General features: G+C 41.5%; 1 protein-coding gene across 6 annotated transcripts in view; it reads right to left on the bottom strand.

Moving 5' to 3' along the window:
* KBTBD2 (kelch repeat and BTB domain containing 2) overlaps positions 1-9,885 on the bottom strand; it is a 60,203-nt gene that overhangs the window by 40,955 nt on the left and 9,363 nt on the right. For 2 of the 6 annotated variants that reach the window (XM_029925371.1, XM_029925381.1), the window contains exon 1: positions 12-152. The exons of the other annotated variants lie outside the window; for them this stretch is intronic. The gene's annotated coding sequence lies outside the window, so the exon portion shown is untranslated. Of the gene's footprint in view, positions 1-11; positions 153-9,885 lie in introns of those variants that run through there. 6 annotated transcript variants of the gene reach the window in all.

Here is a 9,885-nt window from a genome sequence, read left to right as displayed (position 1 = left end):
AGGGAACCTACCTGTCCTCTGGAAGCGCCTGCACCAGGACGTCCACGCACCAGAGCGAGTATGGTGTGGAAAACTGCTCCAAGGGTTCTCCAGGTGCCCTTGGGGCGGAGCAGTCAGGCTCAGGTCCTCGCCCAGGGCGCATGCGTGGGCCATGCGGTGGGGTGGGGGAAAGCTGCGCCTGCGCAACAGGCAGCACGTGTCCGCCGCGCAAGGCAGATAAAGGTGGGGGCCAAGGCCCAGGTGTCAGAGAATGTGATTTTTGAAAAATTATTTTTTATTTAAAAAAAGTATTTTAAATGTTTTATTTAGTTTTGAGACAGAGAGAGACAGAGCATGAGAGGGGGAGAGGCAGAGAGAGAAAGAGACACAGAATCTGAAGACAGGCTCCAGGCTCCGAGGGGTCAGCACAGAGCCCGATGCGAGGCTCCAACCCACGAACATAAGATCATGACCTGAGATGAAGTCAGAGCCTTAACTGACTGAGCCACCCAGGCGCCCCTGAAATATGATTTTGGAATGGTGGATGAAGGAATTATATGAGGAAAACTCTTGAGGTCAGAAGGTGGGAAATTCCTGAGAGAAAGAAATGCATATTGTATTTTAAGCTTTCTTTGAATTAAAAAGCTAAGATTTTATACTCGTGCACTATGTTCATGTGATTCACTTTCAGGTTTCTTTCTTTATTACTTACTTACTTACTTACTTATTTATTTATTTATTTATTTATTTAATTTATTTATTTATTTAAAGTTTATTTTGAGAGAGAGCACCCGCACAAGCAGGAGAGCAACAGAGAGAGGGTCCCAAGAAGACTCCATGCTATCAGTGTAGAGCCACAAACTGAGATCATGACCTGAGCCAAAATCAAAGAGTCAGACACCTATCCAACTGAGTCACCCAGGTGTCCCTCACCTTCAGGTTTGAAACATTTGTCCTGAGAGTTGTGGTTTAGAATTAAAGTGATGAGTACTGGAAGTAGGACTCAGATTTGTGTTGCTTATTTGCTTGCTTGTTTTCATTGCAACCCAACTCAGAGATTTTAGTGAATAAAAAAAATAAAGAGTTACGTCTTGAGTAACCTAAAATTCCAAGAAAGAAGCCACTTAAGGCTGGCTAAATTGGGAATCAAAAGACATAATCCATATTAGTATCTATTTCCCTTTATTTCTAGGTTTTGACTTTCTCTATATTGATCTCATACTCAGCCATTTCAAAGTGGTAAAGATGGTTACTGCATTTCTAGGCCTGTTATGATTTTATGGCTAGGGATCCCAGAGAAGAGCCCACTCTTCCAGTAGATCCAGCAAGCTCCAAAGCTCACTCTCAGTGGTCTGGCTTTGTCACATGCCCTCCCTGTTCTACTTGCCAAGCCAGGAATCTGGACTACTCCCCTTACCCAGTCCACGTTATAAGCCCCATGCTGAAGGTGGATGAGCCAGCCATACTCTATTGGGACATGGAAGGTCTCTCCTTTTTCAGAGGAGCTTGAAGGGCCTATTGTCAAGAGAAGAATGGATGCCAGTACAGAAAGATGTTGACTATAGATTCACTGAAGAGAATTTACATCATTTTTGGATAAAGTTAGTTAAGTAGGAAATGAGAGGAATGTATAAGAACTTGTCAATAGCCGGGTAAAATTGTGTATTAAACAGCATGTCTGTCATAGCCAAGGTTGTAGAGATGCTCCTTGGGGGGGATATAACATGGGTTCAGTTAAGCAAGCGGACACAAACCATCCTTGGTTGCCTACAGGGCAGATTATTGTGGCTCATTTTATACTTAGTCATTTTCACTAGAAATTGCTCAGAATGGGAGGCATAACTACTCTAGGAATAATGGAACATCTCTTCACTTGAAACTGGCTTAAATTGTTTTTTTTTTTTTTTTAATTGAAAAAGTAACCAAATGCAAGGCACCTGGGTGGCTCAGTTGGTTGAGCATCTGACTCTTGATTTCGGCTAAGGTCATGAACTCAGGGTCATGAGACAGAGTCCCACATCAGGCTCCACGCTGATCATGGAGCCTGCTTAAGATTCTCTCTCTCCCTCTTCCCCTCTCCCCTGCTGTCACACCTGTGCTCCCAAGAAAGGAAGGAAGGGGGGAGCCTGGGTGGCTCAGGAAGTTCAGCGGCCGACTTCAGCTCAGGTCATGATCTCACGGTTTGTGGGTTAGAGCCCCGTGTCAGACTCTGTGGTGACAGCTCAAAGCCTGGAGCCCGTTTCAGTTCTGTGTCTCCCTCTCTCTCTGACCCTCCCCTGCTCACACTCTGTCTCTCTCTCTCTCTCAAAAAATAAAAATAAAACAAAAAAATTTTTGAAGGAAGAAAAGAAAGAAAGAAACCCAATGCATAGGGCTAAAAATTAAAATAGCACACAAATAAGGAATAAAGTCTTTCTCTTTTTTTTCTTAATTTTTTTAACATTTATTTATTTTTGAGAGACAGAGTGAGACAGAGCGGGGTGGGGAAGGGATAGAGACGAAAGGCAGGCACAGAAGCCAAAGCAGGCTCCACAGAGCTGTCAGCACAAAGCCCGATGCGGGGCTCAAACTGATGGACTGCGAGATCACGACCTGAGCCAAAGTTGGACACTTAACCAACTAAGCCACCCAAGGCGCCCCATCCCTCTTTTTTATATATATTTATTTTTGAGGGATAGAGAGAGGGAGAGGGAGGGGCAGAGAGAGAGAGGGAAACACAGAATTGGAGGCAGGCTCCAGGCCCTGAGTTGTGAGCACAGAGATCATGATCTCAGCTGAAGTAGGACGCTTAACCGACCGAGCCACCCAGGCACCCTCTTTCTCTCTTAATCTCTTTTCCCGGTCTTCCAGTACCTTACCCAATGCAGAAAATATTGCCAGTGATTTGGCTATCTTCCCAGATATATTCTATGCATATTCAAGAATCTCTACCTCTATTTAGTAGGCTTTGTTTTAGAAAGCAGCTTTAGGTGCACAGCAAAATGGAGCAGAAGGCAGAAAGATACCTCATATGTTCTCCATAATGCATAGCCTCTCCGATTATCAAGATCCCTCACCAGAGTGGTCCATTTGTCATAATCAGTGAACCTACAATGATATGTTATCACCCAAAGTTCACCTTAGGGTGTGCTCTTAGAGCTTTATGTTCTACGGTTTTGGATAAATACATCATGAAAGATATCCACCACTATAATGCCATATTGAATAGTTTCCCTGCCATAAAAATTCTTTGCCTATTCATGCCTCCATTCTCTCTAACTCTTGGCAAACACTTATCTTTTTACTGGCTCCAAAGCTTTGCCTATTTAGAAAGTCACATCATTGGAATCATACAGTATGTAGTTTTTTCAGATTGGTATCTTCTACATAGTAATATGCATTTAAAGTTTTCCTGTATCTTGTTGTTACTTGATAACTCACTTTGTACTGATGAATAATATTCCATAGTTTGAATTATACTTTACACATCCATTCATTTCCTGAAGGATATCTTGGTTTCTTCCAGGTTTTCACCATATGTTTAGTTTTGTAAGTAACTGCCAAACTTTCTTCCTTCCACACTATTTTGTACCATCTTACATTTCCACCAGCAAGCAGAGTTCCTGTTGCTCCATATCTTCACCAGCATTGGGTATTGTCAGTGTTCAGGATTTAGGCATTCTGGTACCTTTATAGTATCTCCTTCCTTTAATTTGTATTTCCTTGATGACATATGATGTAAAGCATGTTTTCATATGTTTATTTGCAAGTTTTGTCTGTGTGTTTTCTTTGGTGAGGTGTCTTAAGGTCTGCAGCCTCTTTTTTAATCAGGATATTTTCTTTCCTTTTTTTTTTAAGTTTATTTATTTTGAGAGAGACAGAGGCAGCATGAGCAAGGGAGGGGCAGACAGGGTAGGAGAGAGAGAATCCCAAGCAGGCTCCACACTGTCAGCACAAAGCCCCACTCTGGGCTCGAACTCATGAAACCATGAGATCATGACCTGAGCCCAAACAAAGAGTCAGATGCTTAACTGGCTGAGCCACCCAGGCACCCCTAATTGGGTTATTTTTTTAATGTTTTAAGGGTTCTGCATAATTTTGGGTAACTCCTTTATCAGTTATGTCTTTTACCAATATTTTCTTCCAGTCTGTGATTTTTCATTCAGTTGACAGTATCAGTATCTTTTGCAGAGTTTTAAGTTTTAATGAAGTCAGCTTTTCAATTCTTTCTTGCATGGATCATGTATGCCACTAGTATTGTATATAAGAAGTCATCACTATACTCAAGGACATACAGGTTTTCTGTTATATTCTAGGTCTATAGTTTCTACATTTACACTGAGGTTTGTGGTCCATTTTAAGTTCCTTTTTGTGATGGGTGTTTAGTGTCTGTTTCTAGGATCACTTTTTGCTCTGTGTGTTCAGTTGTTTCAGGATGATTTGTTGAAAAGACCATCTTGGCTCCATTGTATTGTCTTTGCTCCTTTGTCAAACATTGGTTAATTACACAGGTCTAGGTGTGGGCTCTCTATTCTATCCTGTTGATCGGTTTGTAATTTCTTAAGTGTTTGGTAGATTTCAGTGGCCCTTCTAGGCCAGTACTTTTTGTTCTGGAAGGTTATCAGTTAGTTGATGCATTTTCTTTAATAGATACAGGTCTCTGTAGATATCCATTTCTATTTGTGAGAGTCTCACAAACTTGTCTTTCAATGAACTGGTCCATTTTGTGTAGGTTATGAAAGTTGTGATAACAGAGTTCATAGTATTCCTTCCATCTTTTTAATGTCCATGGCATCCTCTTTCATTTCTGATACTAGTGATTTGTGTCTTCCCCTTTTTTTACTCAGTAAGTTGGCTGGAGGCTTATCAACTTTATTGATCTTTACAGTGAACCAGCTTTTCGTTTTGCTTTTTTTTTTTTTTTGTATTGATTCTGTTGTCGATTTCATTAATTCTGCTTTAATTTTGATTTTCTTATTCTTTGAACTTAATTTGCTGTTTATTTTCTAGTTTCCAAAGATAGAGGCTATCTGATTGATTTTCAAATCTTTTCAATTTTGTAAATTTCCTTCTAAGCATTACTTCCATGTCACCAGACATATTTTGACAAGCTCTACTTTATTTAGTTCAAAATCTTTTTTTTTTTTTTAAGTAGGCTTTGTGCTTATTCAAGCCATTGCCAAGCTTGAACTCATGAGCCTGAGATCAAGACCTGAAGTGAGACCAAGACTTGGGTGCTTAGCTGACTGAGCCACCCAGGCACTCCTAGCTCAGAATCTTTAAATTTTCCCTGAGATTTCTTCATTGAATCAGGGTTACTTAGTATTTAATCTCAAAGTATTATGGGATTCTACAGCTAACCTTGTTTTCTATATTCAGTTGTAGGCTCAGAGCAGACACTGCAAGATTAATACACTTTTTAATTTGTAAAAGTGTTTTTATGGCCCACAGTATATCCTATTTTGGTGCATGTTGTGCGAGCTGTGTATTCTGTTGGAGGAAGTAGTCTGTGGATGTCCACTATTTGCAGTTAAGGGTACTGTGGGGTTCAGCTGTCCTTACTGATTTTTTACCTGCTGCATCTGTCCTATTCTGATACAGGAATACTAAAATCTCCTAGTGGTAATAGTGGGTCATTCTATTTCTTCATGTAGTTCTACCACTTTTGGCCTCACATAGTTTCACCCTCTGTAAAGGGCATGCACTTTAGAGAGGGACTGTTACGTTTCAGTGAAGAATTGATGTTTCATGTAATGCCATTCTTTATCCCTGACCAGTTAGCTTGGTCTCAAGTCTGCTCTGTCTAAAAGAAAAACAGGGGCGCCTGGGTGGCTCAGTCGGTTAAGCCTCCGACTTCGGCTCAGGTCAGATCTCACGTTCATGGGTTCGAGCCCCGCGTCAGGCTCTGTGCTGACAGCTAGCTCAGAGCCTGGAGCCTGCTTCCAGTTCTGTGTCTCCTTCTTTCTCTGGCCCTTCCCCTCTCATGCTCTGTCTCTCCTATATCAAAAATTAATAAAGCATTTAAAAAATATTAAAAAACCAGCTTGTCCACTTGCTTTTGATTAGTATTAGCATGGTACATCTTTTTCCATCCCTGTCTTCATAGTTAAAGTGAATTTTTTTTTTGTAGACAACAGTTTTTGCCCTTTAGGATGTCTTGTAATGTTTTATTGATTGCCAGACATTCTGTACTGGATAAAAGGAAGTGCTCTAAATAGGCTTTTAGTGACATGGTAAGCTGTGGAGGTGGGACAGGGATCAGAGTGCTGTGGTTATAGGACTGTGATTTTAGATCTCAGTCTTTTAGTGAGATTGTGCCTTCGGACTGTGAACTCTACCTCCTCCCATTAGGCAGGGAAGGGTGGTTAGAGTGGGTCTGAGATAAGTTTTTGCTTACGCCCCGATCAGTTAGGCTCTGGTCAACTAGCTTGTCCTGAGGTCTGGTGTTAGTGTTGGTTGTATATGTCACAGGGTGGTTTCTCTTCCCTCCTCTTCCTGTGGGATCTTTCTTCTAATCAGTAGGAAACTGGTTGAGCTACTGTAGCTAAAACTCAAAAAGGCAAAAGGCAGGGGAGGATTCCCTATGAATGGGTCCCCTTGAAGTTTTTAACTCCCAGATTTGTTCTCCTTGAGCCTGCAATTTGTCAGTAACAGTTCAGGCTTCCCTATCCCATTACTAGTTCCCATGGAGTTTTTATCTCTTCAGTTTATGCTCCTCTAAGTTGTACTTCTCTGCATTCACATCTCTCTCCAGCACTGGGGTAGCTTTTTGCCTATAACCTACTGCTATGAAGGGTCCGGGAAGAATTCTTGATTTTTTTCAGTTCAGCATTTTACTTTGTTTGGAGTAAGTGACTTCCAAACTTCTTACATGTCTAGAATCAGAAACTCTATGAGCTTTTAACATTAATTAGACATTAAGTACACATAGGTGTACAATTGAAATAGAGGGACAAATTCATGCTTTTATAAATAGGCTGATTTTGAATCGATATTAAATTCACTTTGCATCCATTCCCTCCTTTGTATAACGAGATGAACTGGGTTTCTTTTGACATTAGCCAACATCTCCCCATTTCTCCCACCATGCAGCCCCTGGCAACCACCATTCTACTGTTTCTGAGTTCATCTTTTCTAGATTTTACATATAGGTGAGATGATACAGCATTTGACTTTCTTTGTCCAACTGACTTCTCTTAGGAAAATGCCCTCAGGATCCATCTGTTGTCACAAGTGGCAAGATTTCCACTTATAAAACAAAGGTTGGGGCACCTGGGTGGCTCAGTCAGGTAAGCATCTCACTTTGGCTCAGGTCATGATCTTGCGGTTTGTGAGTTTGAGCCCCACGTCAGGCTCTGACAGCTCAGAGTCTGGAGCCTACTTCAGATTCTGTGTGTGTGTGTCTCTCTGCCCCTCCCCTGCTTGCACTCTGTCTCTATCCCTCTCAAAAATAAACAAATATTTAAAAAAATTTTTTTAAGGTGGAGGGGCACCTGGGTGGCTTACTCGATTGAGCATCTGACTTTGGCTCAGGTCATGATCTCGTGATTCCTGAGTTTGAGCTGCACGTTGGGCTCTGTGCTGACAGGTGGGAGCCTGATAAGGATTCTGTTTCTCTCTCTCTCTCCCTCTCTCTCTGTCCCTGCCCCCACTCATACTCTCTCTCTGTTTCTCTCTCAAAATTAAATAAACATTAAAAAAAAGTTAAAAAAAAAAGTTTTAGGGCACCTGGGTGGCCAGTCAGTTAAACATTGACTCTGGGTATCAGTTCAGGTCCTGATCTTAAGGATGTTAGTTCAGGTCCTGCGTTGGGCTTTGAGCTGAGTGCGAAACCTTCTTAAAATGTGTGTGTGTTTGTGTATACATGGACACATATAAATCTTATATTTATTATCTTATATTTATTACATGTATATCTTATGTTTATTATATTATATATATCTTGTGTGTGTGTGTGTGTGTGTGTGTGTGTGAGAGACAAACATATATCAAAGGTTTTGTGAGCAGTTGGAAGAAGTAGGGAGGGAGGAATTCCCAGAAAAGTGATGAGAAATTGGCCTGTGGGGAACCCACACATGTCTAGAGCCTATAGGCTTAGTGGGACAATGAGACGATACAGATACAAATCAGATAATGAAGGCCTTTATGGCATCCTAAAGAATGGGGTCATTGTGGGGCGCCTGGGTGGCTCAGTTGGTTAAGCCTCCGACTTCTGCTCAGGTCATGATCTCATGTTCGTGGGTTTGAGCCCCATGTCAGGCTCTGTGCTGACAGTTCAGAGCTTGAAGCCTGCTTCCAAATCTGTGTCTCCCTCTCTCTCTGTCCCTCCCTGCTCATGCTCTGTCTCTGTCTCAAAAATGAATAAAACATTTTTAAAGAATGGGATCATTGTTCCTCTTCTTCTGAATGGCAGTGATAAGCCCTTCAAATAGTGTGTCCGGAGTGAGGAGGTGTCACAGTTGAGTCAGAAAGATAATTCTGGGGGCACTTAGCTGGCTCAGTTGGTAGAGCATCCAACTCTTGATGCTCAGGGTCGTAAGTTTGAGCCCCACAGTTGGGTAATCTCTACAGTTGGGTGTAGAGATTACTTCAGAAAAGAGAAAGATAATTCTGGAGGTAGTATGGATTACAGACCTGTGAATGTCAGGGGGATGGGTCAAGGAAGTTACTGAGGTAAAAACATGGGAGAGGACTTCAAAGTCCTTTGCCTGGTAGCAGAAGAGGGAAGGTATTACAAAGGGTAGCCATGGATTTTGGTGATCAGTGAGTGACAAAACATTAACACCCATGTTTTTGTAGTGGATGGCTTGATGGGGTCCCATGGTAGATTATACTGGCAGGAATCTGCTATTTTGGTATTTTGTTCCACTGTATGATATGGTACAACATATGGTAGGATTTACCAGAGTCATGAGCTTTATTCTGTTGGTTTCTAACCTCTATAGAAAGTGTTGAACTCCCAAACTGTGACTTATCTGTTTCCTTTCAATACAGGAAGCAACCCAGGAGCTTGTATTCATTAAACACTGAAATTGAGTTAGAAAGATCAGCCTCAGCATATTAAGTAAACTGCCTCATTAACATTGGTCTGAGTATAATTATTGCTTTTATATTCTAAATAGAAGTTTTATCTTAACTTTGTCCATTGTATACATCTGTTTTCCAAAAGCAAATGTCTTTTCTTAAATGAGTTTGTATGAGAGAAATTTGTCTGTCAGTACTGGCACCATTGCACTGTTTACCCCTAAAGAGTGGAAAATGGGGGGAGATGTGTGTATGTGTGAATGAACAGTGCTGAATAAACAGGTTTAGAAAGGCTTGTACATACAAAGGACTTTTGTTCTCCTTTGCTCTATAAGAGCTGACATAATTATTCTTTCTTCAGCCACAACAATCCAGAATTATGCTTAGTGGGTGCTTGGTCTCTTTGAAAAAGGGCCACTACTAAGTAGGGGTGATTCATGATATGCTATCTGATGGCCTGGCAACCAGTCAGAGCAGATGCCTGCTCTTGTAGTGAAGGAGGTGCTGGAGGCCCCCTTGTTCCGGTCATTGCCCTTTCACTTCTTGAATCCTGAGGGGAGAAAGTGGGGGCCAATAGCTACCAATTAGCATGAAAGAAGCTCAATATTTTAACAATTGGTGTGGCCACATGGCTGCAAAATGGCTGAATGTTGGGACTGGTTGCAGGAGACAGAGTCACTAACTACTGTATTTTCATTCTAGGTTTCAGACAGAAGTCTGTATTTTCCATATTCAGTGGTACTCAGTGAGAATCCTGGCTTCCTCAGTCCCCGTTGCCCACTACACGTAATCGACATCCTGTATCTTACAACACGGCACAGTTCCAGCACTGTACTGGCTACAGAAAGAACACGAAAATGAGAGAGACTCAGACTGAACCTCAGCAGGGTGAAAATATGACTA

Source organism: Suricata suricatta, chromosome 2 (genome assembly GCF_006229205.1).
Source record: "Suricata suricatta isolate VVHF042 chromosome 2, meerkat_22Aug2017_6uvM2_HiC, whole genome shotgun sequence".
In the NCBI taxonomy this organism is placed as follows: Eukaryota; Metazoa; Chordata; class Mammalia; order Carnivora; family Herpestidae; genus Suricata; species Suricata suricatta.
Note: the sequence above shows the minus strand (reverse complement) of the source record. Positions and strands in the feature narration are given on the sequence as shown.